We start from the raw sequence: 12,601 nt of genomic DNA on the forward strand, positions 1-12,601 counted from the left end.
AATTTTTATGTTTTGTTTTGTGTTGTTTTAACTTACTTCGCAATGCGCTTACAAAATTAGGTGAGTAAATAAAAACGTTCACAAAAATAATAATATGCCTTTTATTTTCATTATTAAACTTTTAGTCAAAAATATTTGACAAAACAGGTAATCACGGGTTTTGAACAATTACGAAACGAAGAATTTACTTATTATAAAAGTTTTCATAAAGTATTTACACAATTAATGCAATGATTTTAGCAACTCTTAATAATGTATTTTTTTAAATAAGAGAACTTATTATTTTGTAAAGGTAAGTTATTGATAATTATTTGTGCGATCATTTTATTTCAGCTTTTGATATGTAAATTATTAAAGTCCATTGAATGTCGATTTTATTTACTGCGTAATTGCTGTTTTCAGGAGTAATCAAGTAAATAGCGAAGTACATAAAATGCAATACAATATTTATATTTTATTACTATTTTTTATTTAAACTATTTTAAAAATCAGTAAACATGACTTTTCTTTCAAAATGTTATCAGTTCTAGTTCTTTACCTTTTAATATTTTTAATAGTTTCACATGCTCCAGTCCCACTGAAAGTATATTTACCGTTTTTCATACATTCTAGAAAATGTTACGGTTTTATTTTAGTCTAACTTGGAGTCATGCATTTTTGATAGTGTTGTCCTAAGTAGAAAATATTATTTTCAATATTGAAAGAAAAATATATCCATCGTATTTTGCAGTTGTTTCATGCTATTTACACTTCAATTGTAATGTAAAAATATGTTTTGCACTGTTTGCAAAATTGTGTTTTCAATTAATTAATTGCTTACCTAGGCTATTGATTGAAACTTTTAACGTTTGGTTAAAAAAGGGAAACTATCATTAATTTGTGTAATAACGATAAATGAGTGGTTTGTTTATTCTCTCCGCTCTGTTAAAAAAAAGTGTTTTAATGTTTTTTTAAAAAAAATCGAAACGTTCAGACTATTTGAACTCGAAAATACTAGAAAAACCAATGCTTATTTTTTATGATATTTGATTGTTTTTCGTGGTTTCTTTTGATACATTTCATTCCCAATATGCTCGAGGAATGGCAAACATTTTTTAGGTATTTATCTTTTAAAAAATATTAATCTCTTTATATTTATTTATAAATATAAATACTATATTGAATCTGCATGATCATAATTTCGTGTATTTTAATTTAATAAATTGCATTTAAAAATTGTTGAGCGGACAAAGAAGGCATTCCTTTTAACTTCCTTTATTCTGAGTTTCTAGTTCTTCGAACATTTCTGAAAATCAACATTCGGGAACATAAATGCATTAAATCATTTATTTTCCATGGGGTATATTTATTTTGAGTTGGCAGAGGAAAATATACGATAATTGTTCTGCCTCTTTGTCATGCATTGAAATATATGTTCAACCACTTTTGAATCTACTCATAACCACCGTTAACGTTTCTGAGAGAAGTCAGATATAGCAGCTCTATTCATCCCCATTATCAAGCCGTATAAGTTTCAAAATTTCCAAATTCATCTTCCTTCGAGCCTTGGTTTTTCAGATTGAGATAGTGTAAATGTAGCGGTATACCAACACTGTCATATAAAGTTAGTCGAAGCGTGCGACAGATAAAAGCGTTAGATTACAGACTTCTCTCCTTGTAGTCAGTTACGTATGTGTCCTAATATTTTTTTCTTTGTATTGTTGCTTCTATTTGTCACTAACACTCAATTCAGAAGCGTTAATGGAAAAATAATGCGCAACTAATGTGACTATTTTCTGAAAGTATCATATATGGACCTTATTCACGGTTTGGCAACGGTCCCATCAGCTGTCCGTCTGCGGGTATTTTGACCAATTACGTAGTGTCAGTAGTGCTAAATAAACTCGTTTTATTTAAGGATTACTGGACTTCATGCGCATAATGAACATGTTAAGGGCTTAAAAAGACTTACGAATGTATGGAAAATGCCAAGAAACAGGGAAAATAAAAAGAGAATTCGAGTTTTCACCATGTTTCTGATAAGAAACCAAAGAGGCTTAAACCCATGAAAATACGATAATAAAGAGAGTATTTCGTATCAAATGAATCGTTCATCATTCTTTAACAACGTTTCTTAGTTAAAAACGTAAAAAACCTCCCATTTTTAAATAGAAAGAAGAGTTTATAAGCCACACAAAAGCGAGTGTTATTATACGCTGTAGTGCCGGATTTTCGTCTGCTACAGTTCCCACAATGCACTGCAGTGAGGGTTTTTTTACCCGCAGTTACGTCAGGTGAATACTGTCCATTGGAATGTTTTCCGCTATAATTCAGTAACCTTATTGGCATCATACTGGAAGCTTTGTGAAAAATTCGGTACCTTCCCGGTTAAACCCAGTCATGTCTCTGGAACCCTTTAGAGTAAAAATAGGTTTTTTTTTTTATAATTGCTAGGTCCCATTCTCTTTTGAGAATAAAGATCCAAAAGCCTCATTGCAAAGCGATGACAGAATGGCATATAAATACCATGAATCCTAACTTACCTGCTATTCTTGTAAAAAAAAAGTATCCAGAGACTATTTCACTCGCATTGACCGTTTAGTTATCTCGATTGCTTACAAGACAACGGAATCCGGAAACTTATTCACTTGCCTGGATGGCTTGCTAAGCAACGAAATCCAGAAACTTACTTAATCGCAAAAGAATTTAGTCACCTGGATGTGCCTTGATAGAATGGGATCCGATGCACTTATTAAATGCGCTTTATTTTTAAACTGGTAGCTTAAAATATTTTTCACAACAGTGAGAAGTCTGCATTCGTGCTACTTCCAGCAATTAAGAAAACTTTTTGACAAAGGAATTTATTTTTCGCTTTCAGTGTGCGAAAATGCGTGAAATACCGAAATGTTTCACCGGAATAAGCAGTAGTTTTTCGGATTTTCTTCCTGTGTACAAGTTTGAAACTCAGTGACAAGTCGCGTGAAGATAAAGAATTACTTAGAAAAATCAGCTAACGCTCGTTTAAAGAAAAACGACAATACTACCCGGCCCCCCCTAATATTTTTCCCACCAATAAGCCTGTCTTCATGCAACTTGTAGCAATGCAGGAAACGTTTTGAAATTGTACTTTTTTTCCATAGGAAGCAAAAGAAACCCGCGAAATACCAGAACGTTATCTGGAAAAATCCTGTAACATTTCGGAACTTTCTCATAGTGTTGCTACTTCCAGTAGTTTCAGATTAATTTATATTATGGAAAGCATGTATAATACACTACCTTATTAAATTGCACTGCTTAAATTTATATTGAACATTTTTTCATTGCTTAAATGAGTAATATGTCTCTCTTTCGGGGCTATTCTTTAACTAGAAGCACATTTATATTATCTATTTTGCATATTTACTACCTGATTATTGACCAATATAGTATATATCTTTTCAATTTAAGTTCACAAACTTGAATTTTAAAACCAAAAAAAGATTGAATGCCTACTTATTACGCTGCCTTGTTCTTATTGTACATAAATCGAAAAAAAAAAAAAAATCACAGGCTTTTATTCGAAGACAATTAAGCCTAGAGATACATGTAGGGTGTTACTTTTTCAAACAGAATGTACTCCACATAATCCCGTTACTTGATTGCTTTTTATGTATCGTCTTCATACAAAAATGTGTATCATGTTTAAAATTTTCTATTAGAATCCCTCGGATATATCACTTATTTGCGAATACAACCGTCGTTTAACTTTGCATACTGAGTTTTCTTTTATTTGCTCCTGTCATTTCTTCACAATTAAATTCCGAAAAAATCATCTCACAATGTTTAAAAAAAAAAAAAAAAAATCTGGAACCGTACTGTATTTTGATGGAAAATCAATCTTGAAGATATTTTATACGGGCATCAAAAGTTTGAGCTCAAAATTATCAGTAGTTTTCATGCTATGCTAAAATAACAACTTCTCTTCCGTTTGAAGATCCGTATAATAGTTTAAACTTAAACAGTGGGAGTTAATTTCAATGTAAAGAAGGAGGAAAATCGAGTAACAGAAGAATATAATCACTTATAATATTGCACTATTGCTCAAAATTGATTTTTACGTCAGAAGTTTCTGGTAGGGGAAGGGGTCGTGACTTGGTAGCGGAGGAAATGGAAGACATGTAATTTGAATGCACAGTAACTCATCAGAGTTAAAACTTGAAATCAACGAATTTATCACATATGTAGTACCTTTCAATGCTTATATTTCATTTATTGATTGAACCGAGAATATTACGGCATTTTAAGGCTCTCTAATACAAAATTCACTATCCGGCAAGTAAGGCTTTCGCGACAAGATGACGGAAAGGACCTCGGACCAGTCGGAGACGAAATTCTGTAGTTATAATATTTCTTGTTATACTTGTAACTGGTAGATAAAGCAGAAACGCATTTAGAGTAAGTTGGGCAATCATGTCCCACCTAAGCAGAAATTAAAGTAATAATAAAAATTAAAATAATAATAAAGGAAAAAAACAGATAACATCTCCTGCTTCTCTTAATATAGTGTCCATAGTTTGTAAAATCTATTATCAACAAAACTACGAATACATTTTTTTATTGCAAAAATATAAAATTGCAGATTTGGAGCAAATTACCTTTATAGTCAGAAAATTTGCCTCAATACATCAGGATTAATGTCCTATTTGAGGGAAAGCCTCGAAACTTATCATTATAAGCAAAAAGTATTTTCAGTTAACTAAATAAATGCCAATCAATACAAATAATAATACAAGAAACGTAGTAAATATTAATGCCCTCGTAAACAAGATCAATAATGTTCTTCACCTATGCGAAAAAATGCTTATAACACATAATAACTGTAGAGAAAAAAAGGCTACTAGATGTTCGACATACATTTTAACACATTCAAAATACTTTTACTCAAGTATTTTTTTAATTTGTTATGCATTTTTAGTTTACACGACATTATATAAAATTAAATTTCATTAAGCTATGATAGAATTAGCTATTGATAAAATAAAAACTTCATGACAACTTTTTAGAAGCAAATTTAAACTATACGCTTGGTTATAAAATCAACCGTAAATAGCATCACTGCGAAAGAAAATGGAAATAATAATGTATTTTTTTCCTTCTATAAAAGTTCTTAAACTGCGTAATACAGAATGGCATCGACGAGAGCTACCCTGAATTACATGAATTTATGTGGATTCTTAGATTTTTTTTTTTTTTTTACATAACCAAGACATTATTTATTCCATCTATGTATGAATTGACGTCTTTGTTCTGCTTTAATACATAAATAATATTACGTTACATATACTGTCAAGTAGCAACCAGTTAAATTAATAAACGAGGTGTTGAATGTTTTTTTATTAGTAACTTTGGCCCCGTAGCTCGGTAACTCCCATTTTTTTGCTACACTATGTGCTTGAGATCCATATCTGAACATCTACTACGAACCCTTGCAAATGACAGACTGAACTATCCGACGTTTTGGTTTAGAGCCACCTGAGGGCCAACTTGTTTTTAGTATTTATAATTACGTTATAATATTCGCTGGTTGCTATGTCGTGAAACACATGATGATAAGTTGAGTGAAATGTCACTTATGATAAATCTAGAAAGATAATTTTTCTCACTAATTTAACAAAAAGGTTTTGGGAAATGTTTGCTGAAATGAACCTCCTTTTCACACCTTATTTGTTTATATTTTATATTATTTGAATCTTCTTCCCGTTTACAGAATCAAAAATTCAAACATCAAATTGGCAACATCACTAAATCTTGGGCACCAGTTTTATGACAACGAGGATTTTGTACAAACACTAATTCTGTTCCCTACAAATATAGAACCAAAATGCCGGATCAGGGGTCGAAGTAGTCCTACATTTCCTATATTTAAAAAAAAAGCATCAAACTCGTCCTATATTTCCTACATTTTTCAAAATTGTCGTATCGTTCCAATATTCCCGTTTTTTTTTACCCAATATATCTTTTAAAAGGAATAGTAAATAAACTTACTGACATTGGATTTCTCGCTGACAGTACGTGCCCAAACGAATTTCAAATTAAAAAACTCAACTGACTAAATTCTACAACAGGCATCTTCTCTCATTGGCTACAGCAATGTGACATCACTCTATAGTGGGTGTGGTTTCGAGAACTAAATCTAGTTGGTTTTAGAATTTTGCGTTTGGCAACAGCCGTTTCTTTTGTTTTCCATCATGGTTATCGCATAGACTAATAATAAGAGTAGACCGAGCTATGGCAACCCTTTTGCTGCTCATAAACCAAACCATGTGACTGGTGGATATCCTAGCAACAGCGGGCGTTAATCGTAGCAGACGATCGACGCCAGCGCGAAATAAAATAAATAGAAATGATGGAACACGGAAGAATGATCTTTTATGGAGTCCGATTTGTAAATTTGTTATTCTAAGTTGTAAATATTTTGCTAATATAGTGAGTTTTTCGTTTAGATAGTATTGTGCATTTTCTTTAGTCAATTTCAATAACTCTCTAAGCAATAAAAGATGCAAGCGACCAAGAGGAATCAGCAAACGGTAAGATTTTTACCTACAGTTTCAATTTAAGATACCGATTAGTACATTTTTGCGTTAACGCAAAACGTTTACGCCATTTCGTTCACGCCAACGCTGACAGCTCCAAAAGAAATAAAAGTTACCGAAAACTGATCAAAAACTATTACTAATGTCAAAATAATGCATAACTAAAAGAAAAACAGTTCAATCTCTGCACCTGGAAGTTTTTTTTAATGAAAACACATTGTCTTAAAATACATGTCGAGTGCCAAACTATAGATAATGCTGCCATCTAGCAACCATGCTGCCAAAGTCTTCGCCAAGCCCTTCCACTAGTCACATGATACATCTATGAACCAATTTTCTTTATCAGCAAGAATGAGAAAGCTCGGTCTACTCTTATTATTAGTCTATGGGTTATCGTTTTTGGGCCGTGGTAGTCCGATCGGTAGAGTGTCGGATTCGGGGCCGGAGGGTCCTGAGTTCGAACCTCGATGGTCGAAGACCCACCGTCGTCATTAAAGGGGACTGGGCGACGTTAAATATGCTCGTGGTCTCAATGTCCTCCAAGTGAAATGATACCTCTGGGGGTGCTAGCACCAGGTAGCTATTAGCTCCTGGACTAGTTCTAAATTCTATTCTATTCAGAGTCACAACTGACTACAACTGTATTTATGTCGAGGACTGCATACAAAGTGCCTTGCCTCCATTATTTTATATACCGATAGATGGCAGCACCATCACCAGATCGAACAGTTTATGAGAATTTAGAACTAGTTCAAGAGCTAATAGCTACCTGGTGCTAGCACCCCCAGAGGTATCGTTTCACTTGGAGGACATTGAGACCGCGAGCATATTTAATGTCGCCCAGTCCCCTTTAATGACGACGGTGGGTCTTCGACCAGCGAGGATCGAACCCGAGACCCTCCGGCCCCGAGTCCAATGCCTTACCGATCAGGCTACCACGGCCTAGTTCTAAATTCTCATTAACTGTTCGATCCGGTTATAGTGCTGCCATCTATCGGTATATAAAATAATGGAGGCAAGACACTTAGTATGCAGTCCTCGACATAAATACAGTTTTAGTCAGTTGTGACTCTGAATAGGAATAGGAATAGGTTATAGTTTTCGTTGATATATTTTGCGTTCAGTGCATTTTCTGATTGGAATGTTTTAATATTCTTTTTGCAATCTTTTCTTTTTGTGGAATTTTGGGATCGTGGAATGTTAGTTCCGTATGATGTTAAAACGTAGTTCGTTGTAATAAGTGGAATTATAATGGCGAAATTGCATCGCTTAACAATATTTCGTGTGGAGTGGTTGAACCAGGAGGACATTAATTGTACAAATTTTGGTGCATGGTGCCCTAAAGGAAAAGATGATTTTACCGTTTTTTGCCATTTTTGCAACTGTTCAGTGCTCATAAACCATAGTGGATTTTTGCAATTGAGGCTGCATGCTAAAACATTCAAGCATAAAGACACTGCATAAGAGGTGCTGACGTATCATACGTCAGCATCTCATATGTAATAGCCTTAATTTGGTGCACTGTTGACCCAAAAATTGCGTCTCACCTTTCAGATATATAACACAGTAAAAACTCAAAGTTACAGCATATGAGAAATCGTAACAAAATAAAAGAAAAAAATTGTCATTGAAAATACTTGACACTATAGCGAGTTAAAAACTGATGTAAACAGACAATACCACGAACCAACAAATAGAAAAAAATATTAGAGCACAGTGTGAGTCGTCTACGTAAGTAGAAAATGTGCCCGCTAACTTTAAAGCAAAAGAAAAAAATATATGTATATAACAGATGCTTAAAAAAAAACAAATGATTGGCATAATTGCCTTGGCAATGATAAAAAGTAAGAAACCACGTATTTCCGAGTTCGTGTAATTCAGCGTCGCGTACGTTAATGTAATTTGGCATTACACATGTAAAAGGCATTTGCAAAAAAAAAATAAATGGTATCATTTCCATTTTCTTTTGCAGCGATGATAATCGCATCATTTCAATTGTCTTTCAGAAGGTTACAAATAAGTTTCTATTTTATTTACAGTTAATTAAAATGTTACTTTTTGTGGATTAATAAAACTTGATTTTGTATGACTTGTATTTTCTAGTTCCGAAATGTAAAGTAAATTGAAAAATCAACAATTGCATGGTCGCAGGAACAACGTTAGATATTGCAAAATGCAAATGCATCGAAATATATGTAAAAGATCCCAGTAGCTATATTTTCCAGAAATTTAAAATTATTATATGTTACAATATTATTACGCATTGACAACATGCATTAAGCAACTCAGTTATTGCATAAATTTTTGCGTTGCTCATGTTACGATATGCATTGATTTTCATAGTTGAATTTTGTTTAATTTTTGATTATTTTTACAAACTTGGTGATATTGCCTCAAGTAGGGCATTTAACCTGAGGTAGTGGGGTGAATTATGTGAATATCAATTGAGGCTTAATTGCCCGATTTACTGTATGATTAGTACATTAACATGGCAACTCTTCATATTCGTGTCCCGCTCATTTTAGGAATATGATAATGATGATTACTGATTACGAGAAATTTATATGTGAATGCGCCATTTAGTGAGAATGATTCTGTAACGTTAGTCCGCAAAACGTTCAAGTTAAAACTTCAAAGAGGGCTTGATGATAAACCTCTTTGCGGACTTAATTTTTTTTTTTTTTTTTTTAAGTATTTCAAAATATCATTTTTGATGCAAAAAAAGAAATATTTTATAACGCACGGGCGGCACTTCTAACTATTAAATTCAAATTTGTGCACGTCTGTTTGGGTGGCTGCAATGTCTTCCGGACTGTGCGTACGTGTCCGAAGTCGATATAGCTTTAGGTTTTATACAAAGGAAAATAATTTTCAACGAAACATACATAAATATCATTAATATACAACAACTTGTTAATAATAGCTTAAAAAAGTTTCACTTTAGACAGCAAATTGTTTCGCACACATACTGTTTTATATTTCTTACTTCAGAAACAATATTGCTAGTAACGTGTTACCATTACTTATTCTAGTAACCTAGATATTTTTTTATCACCTAATCTTAAATGTACTACTTCAAGAATTATTCTAATGGAGTTTTGAAAATCATTTTTTTATCGATGCACATAACAGTAAAATACTTTAGCAGGCAACATTGAAGAATTTTAAAAGAAAAACAAAATGGAAACCACTGTTGGTTTTACACGAAAAAAATGAGTCCAAAAAGTATTTCCTAATTTTCTAAAAACAATTATCATGATTAGAAATTTATTTTCGATAAATTATGCTTTACAAAATTGTAAGTTTTGATTAAAACTACACATTTAAAATGTAAAATATTATGCTAAGGTGCAAAATAGTCGCATATGTTCTTGAAAAAGTATTTTTAGGAAGGTAGGGTTTCTCAAAATTTCCCATCATAAAATTCAATTCTGAGACCCTATAGCTTCAGGAAAGTATAGTATTTACTATAAGAAATAAGATCCGTAAAGGTTAAGGATGCAATAAATATAAAGTAATTTTCTTAGTTTCCAATGCAAAGAATACTCCTGCAGCTTATATTTTTTCCTGAATTGTTGACGTTATTTTTATTTTATTTGTTTTGTTTTGGATGGACGGAGAATATGGGATGCAGAACTTTCTTTAATTTATCGTTGTTGAAAGAAAAATGGACTTCTATTGTTTCCTTTCGTCTTCTTTGCGATGAATGTTTTTCTTTCGAACTTAGAACAGTACAAATTTAATAACTCAGAGATTGCTGCGGTTTTGGACTCAACTCGGACACTTATGAGCAAGGTTATTATTTCCTTTTGTAAATAACAATGTATTAGGTATACAACCAAGTTTCTTTTTAAATTATTTGACAAAACGAAAATGAAAAAAAACTACTGCTTTTGATTCTAGGACTATCTAATACGGCTACATGTTTAAGTGAGCAAGATATAAAACGTCGAGTTAAAAAAATCTAAGAAATGTGGGGCAAAGTAGAAAATTTAGGATTCCTTACCTTTTTTCAAAGTGAACAAATAGGAAATTCGTTTTCAAAATTACAGTGTATAAAGAAAGAACAATGAATTTTGTAATAAAACTTGTATTTAAACTTTATATTTTATTTTTGGCAGTAAATTTGCGCCTTCAAAAAAAGTGGAAAATTTTCACTTTTTATTCTTTTTTGTCATGGGGCAAAGTGAAAACTCAATAATTTAACGAATTGTAACGGTCAAATGCTTCACAATTTTAGGCAGTACACTAAAATCCAAACATATTTTTAAATCGAGTTGTGAGCTTTGGAGTAGGTACATTCTTTGGATATTCAAGGGGTACTAATTAAATAACTCAAATCGAAAAACTCAAAAATCTAAGCTCTAATGAAGGTGTTTTTTATACTTCAGTAGCGCATCAACGTATTTATTTTTAATTTATGTGAGTCATACCGACATTAATGTTACAATTAGTATCAAGAGAAAGTTAAATGTTTTGTTGTTATATTTGCGTCCTGACTATTATTTGTCAACAAACAGCTGTCATACTTAATAATTCAGAGCAAAAATATACTGCTTCTTTGCTGATTATACAATTGGAAAGTTCTGACATTGTGAAAAAGTGATTTATACAGAAGAGGAAGTGTTATCATGGTTGTATTGCTTTACGTTCAAAGAGGTTCTCGAAAATTTCCATTATTCAGAAAAAGTTCAATGTAAATCTTTCTAGAATTATTTCTTCTCCATTGGCTGAATTAAGAGCAGAATACTTGGACTTCAATCCATTTTTATTTCTAATCCTTACATTTTTAATGACTGCACTGTAAAGATGATTACGCTGCTGTTTATTTCCGAGGAACTTTTTAGGAGTTCACATATTTTTATCCACTTTCTAAGAAAATCAAGTTTCATTGCAAAAAAAAAAAAACATTCCTGCATCGCTATAAGTTTTACAAATGCACTTTTCATTGTTGTGAAAAAAACTTTAGCTACCAGACTAAAGACTGACTAAGTGTCTCGGCTTCGGCTCAACAACGGTTATTCCAGATTGATTTGGCTCCCATGAGAGTCGGTGAGTTTCTGTATTCTGGGTGCAAATGAGTTTCTGTTTTGCGCTGAGTAGCTATGCACGAATTGCAGGAGAGAGTTAGATTCATTGTACTTGTTTGCAATTCTCCCATAGATTTGATTATGATTTCAATGATGCATTTTGTTCTCTCTTGGCAAAGTAGGAAAAGGCTAAGCTATTATATTAGGCCTACCTAAGTTTTCTCTGAATGTTCCATATACACGACGGGGGGGGGGGTAACTGGGATGGTAAATGAATTCTACGAAAAGTTTTCCAAAGGAAACAAAGGATCTGTTTATCGCACAATATATTACGTGGAGAAATTGGGCACATCAGCTGCCCATTATTTTCCAAAAAATTTTCTGAATTATTTGCACAGCGTATAATTCTCAATTTGTATTTGTACTTTAGTACATACATAAAGACTGACACAAAAGTGTTAAACTCTCGTTTATTTTCTCCAATGTATAAACGTTTTGAAGCTGTAGAAAGTAAACATAGAAAATGTATTGAAATAAATAAAAATAAATCTTCACCGAATGTTACAATTTTCGTCATGTAAAAGTGATTGCAGAAATTCTTCAAAAGCAAAATTAAATATTTATACCAGAATAAGCAGTAATTCATGTAGTAAACAGGAATATAAACTCCATGATATAAGCTTAAGAAAATAAATATCTTCACGTCTAAAACATCCCAGTTTATGCATCATCTGGTATCCGGCCATTAATCCCGCAGGGGATAATAACAGTTGCGCGTTGCAACGATCTCCACAACCCCTCTTCCTTTTCCTCAAGATGGTAATTTGATCGGCTTTTAATATTTTATAACTCTGAAGGAAAGAAATTTTTAATAATGTGACACAACTTACCCACTAGGAGAGCACATTACGTAACCAATTATTTTCGAAGTAGTGATTTAAAAGAAGTATGGCATTCGCGAATCTTTTTTATTTAAATCTAGCAACTCATTAAAGATACCATAACACTATTTTCTGCAAA

At 32.4% G+C, this 12,601-nt stretch overlaps 1 protein-coding gene across 2 annotated transcripts in view; it reads left to right on the forward strand.

Moving 5' to 3' along the window:
- LOC129231438 (uncharacterized) overlaps positions 1-12,601 on the forward strand; it is a 181,034-nt gene that overhangs the window by 583 nt on the left and 167,850 nt on the right. The window lies entirely within an intron of this gene.

The sequence above is a fragment of the Uloborus diversus genome, chromosome 10 (genome assembly GCF_026930045.1).
Source record: "Uloborus diversus isolate 005 chromosome 10, Udiv.v.3.1, whole genome shotgun sequence".
Taxonomy (NCBI): Eukaryota; Metazoa; Arthropoda; class Arachnida; order Araneae; family Uloboridae; genus Uloborus; species Uloborus diversus.